This window comes from Silene latifolia, chromosome 11 (genome assembly GCF_048544455.1).
Source record: "Silene latifolia isolate original U9 population chromosome 11, ASM4854445v1, whole genome shotgun sequence".
Taxonomy (NCBI): domain Eukaryota; kingdom Viridiplantae; phylum Streptophyta; class Magnoliopsida; order Caryophyllales; family Caryophyllaceae; genus Silene; species Silene latifolia.
This window is the reverse complement of record NC_133536.1, coordinates 77,848,644-77,852,135: the sequence shown is the minus strand read 5'-3', so window position 1 is coordinate 77,852,135 and position 3,492 is coordinate 77,848,644. Positions and strand designations below refer to the sequence as shown.

At 38.8% G+C, this 3,492-nt stretch overlaps 1 non-coding gene across 1 annotated transcript; it reads left to right on the top strand.

Moving 5' to 3' along the window:
* The first annotated feature begins 1,127 nt into the window (after positions 1 to 1,127).
* Positions 1,128 to 1,234, top strand: LOC141616026 (small nucleolar RNA R71). Its single transcript, XR_012530403.1, has one exon. It is a non-coding gene; the product is annotated as a small nucleolar RNA R71 (small nucleolar RNA).
* The last annotated feature ends 2,258 nt before the right edge of the window (positions 1,235 to 3,492 follow it).

Sequence of the window (3,492 nt, the reverse complement as noted above, 5' to 3'; positions counted from 1 at the left end):
ATAACCATCTCTCCCTTATCCGGGTTGACTTCAACATCCAAGCTTGTACCATGAATGTTCATTATTTGTTCAAGCACATATCCTCACATGCTCTCTTTTTCGGGCTCATGGTCAACTTCTTGGAATGTCTCCATAGCCATGGAAAAGGGAGTAGTGTATGATAACTCCTCTTGACTTGGCAAATCAAATGACTCTTCTCTTTCCTCTTCAACTCCAACCATGATAGCATTAACTTCCTTTGCCTTCATAGGGTCCCTTGGATTTTGCCCTTGTCTTAGAAATACACCCAGTGGTTTTTGAGAACTCATGAGAGCTTGGGAAGCCACTTTAGCTTCAACACTCTTGATTTGTTGTTGGGTATTACTTGCCAAATCCCCTATCAACTTCACTAAGTTGTCATATTTATCATCTCCCATGGTATTTCTTGCTTGGGGTGGTGGATCTTGGTTGAAAGGTTGGTTGGAAATTGGAAGAGGAAAGCCATATTCTTGATCTCTAAAGTTGGAAGTTTGGTTGTTCCCTTGATACCCTTGGTTAAATCCATGATTTTGCCCTTAGTTGTACCTTTGATTATTGTTGTACCCTTGATTGAACCCTTGACCAAACCCTTGGTTGGCTTGGTTACCTTGGTTTCCTAGGTAAAAGTTTTGATTACCTTGGTTCCCTTGGTTACACCCATAATCTTGGTATGCTTGAGATTGGTTGGCAAAGTATTGGTTGGATTCTTGGTTGTTGTTGAATGAGGGCCTAGGTGGACGGTTGGAGAAATTGTTAAATGCTTGGAAAGCATTAACCTCTTGCACATTGTTCCCATCAAAGTTGTTATAATGGTTATTTGCACACACTTCATAAATGTGACCCATTCCTCCACATGACTCACATGTTGATCTTTGCGTCACTTCCTCCATGTATGGTCCATGAGAAGTGGTAGTTTGATATACTTGGTTCACATATTTCCAATGGAAATAAATGTGTGGAGGAAATTCGGAAATGAAATACATGTTTTTGTTGATTTTTGATTTTTCAAATTTTTAGCGATTTTCAAATAAGTATGCAATGCATTCACCATTTCCTTAGTTCTTGGCAACGAGGTTTGGAAGAAGGTTTGGGTGACATACCACTCCGGAATCCCGTGGTGAGGACAACTAGCGATAAGGTCTTGATATCTATCCCATGCCTCACTCAAGGACTCTCCATCCTCTTGTTGGAAAGTGTCGGTTTCATTTCGAAGCATGGCGGTCTTGGATGATGGATAGTACTTGGCCATGAATGCCTTGGCTAAAGCGCCCCAAGTTGTGAATGTGTCCGAAGGGTGAACATTCAACCATCGGTCCGCCTTACCCGTCAAGGAGAATGGGAACAACATCATCCTTAGTGTATCTTCGGATACCCCGTTCTTTTTCATCATAGAGACTTTTCTCTTGAACTTTCTTATATGAGCATGAGCATCTTCTTCAATTTGTCCTCCGAACAAGTCTCTTTCAATCAACCCCACTTGGATGGGGTGCATCTCAAAGTTGTTGGGAGCCAAGGTGCCGAAATTAATTGGGTCACAAGAATCATTGTGGTTAGGGCGATTGTGGTCTCGTAAAGCCATTGGAGATGGTGGGTTTAGTATTTGAGGGGGTGGTGTTTGAGGTGGTGTAATTGGGATTTGGAAATTGTGGAAAGGGTTTTCTAGTGGAGAATCAATGATGTCGTTTGGTTGTTGCATTGGTGTGTCTTTAATAGTAGGTTGGGTGGATGAATTTGCTTGGTTTGAAGTGGCTTGAGTGGAGGTTCTAACTCTTGCAATAGTCATATTCCTTAAGGCTTGAAAAAGCCTTTCGGTGTCGGAGTCAAAGAGCAAAGCTTGATGGTTCCTCCTCGGCATGCACTTGACAAACCGTAAGACTCCTAGTGCTTTTACACACTAGGGTAAGGAAAAAATCACACACTCTACAAGAAACACACAACTACTAAAGCAAACAACAAGTAACTAAGACTAAAGGTAAGACTTTAACTAGCTAAGCATAACCTAACGCCATCCCCGGCAACGGCGCCATTTTGATAGTAGGGTAAGGTCGTCACACCCTTATCAAAAACTATTTATAAATTACCCAATTAAAAAGTAGTATTTAATCGAGGTCGAACACAAAGATGGCAGGGGTTAGATACTTGGTTTGTTTAAGTCTTTAGTTTAGTCAAACAAATGAAAGAGGTGATTAATTGTAAACTAGATGCAAATAAGATATCAAATTAAACTAAATGAAATTATAATTAATCAATATGAGAAAGACTAGAGCTTTCGGGTTCACTTGGGTCATTGGGCATGAAACAAGGTAAATATGGGAAATGGGAGACAAATAGTCAAGGAATTATACCTAATGTCTTAGGACACCTAGAATTCATTAACCAACTTTCATATGATTAACTAAAACTCGTCACACACATACACAAGGATCATCCAATAGTCTACACACCAAGATCGTTCATCCACTAGTATAGACACCAAGATAACCAAACATGTGAGAAAATACACAAACTTTCATAGGAACAATTCTACAAACATTTCATATGCATGAAAGTGACAACCATTAAAATACCCAATTCCTTATAGTCCTAACCCAAAATCATACACCATTATAGACCCGAGATCCCCCTAAGCCCTAGATGAGAACTACTCACACATGTTTAGCAATGAAAATCCAACAATAAGATGGAAAAATACACACACAAACATGCTAAACATAATAAAGATAGGAACTTTGAATGAAAACAATAAGTAAAGAACAAAATTAAACTAATGAAATTAAATGTAAATTAAAATGTACCAACAAAGAGGAAAGTAACAAGCTTGGATAATAATGGAAGAATGAATTTCTTCAAATCTTCAAAATACAACCCAAATAACTAAGACTAGAACTAAATCTACACTAATTTGATGAGTAATTAAAGTCTAATTAAGGAAATATTACAACTTTAATAAGAGGAAAATTGAGGGAGGAGAAAATATTTTACTAGGGTTCTAAAATATTTTTGAGGAAAAAAAATAAGCTAAGGTAAATTAATTCTATTTGGTAGTGTAGGGTAGTAAACTCTGGTAGAATAAGGTGTGAGTGTCTTTTATACTTGGTCTAATAATAATATACTCATACTAATAATACTAATAATATTAATAATAATTATAATTATAATAATAATAATGATAATACTAATAATAATCCTAATAATAATACCACTAGTCTCCCAAAACAAACGACACAACAAAATGGACACAAGACAAGAAAAGGGGGAAGGGGAACACAACGGACAAAACGCAGCAGGGGTGCTAAGCCGGCCCACCGGCCGCCGGTCATCCTCTGGAAAAAAGACGTTGAATTAATAGGGTGTGTGAGCCGGTGAGGTGACAGGCAGACAATTGACCGGCGGAGGATCCATTTGAGATTTGTGCGAGTTGGGAGCCGGCCGGCCGGCGGCCGGTGAGGGACCGTCTGGGAGTTCTCTGGAAAA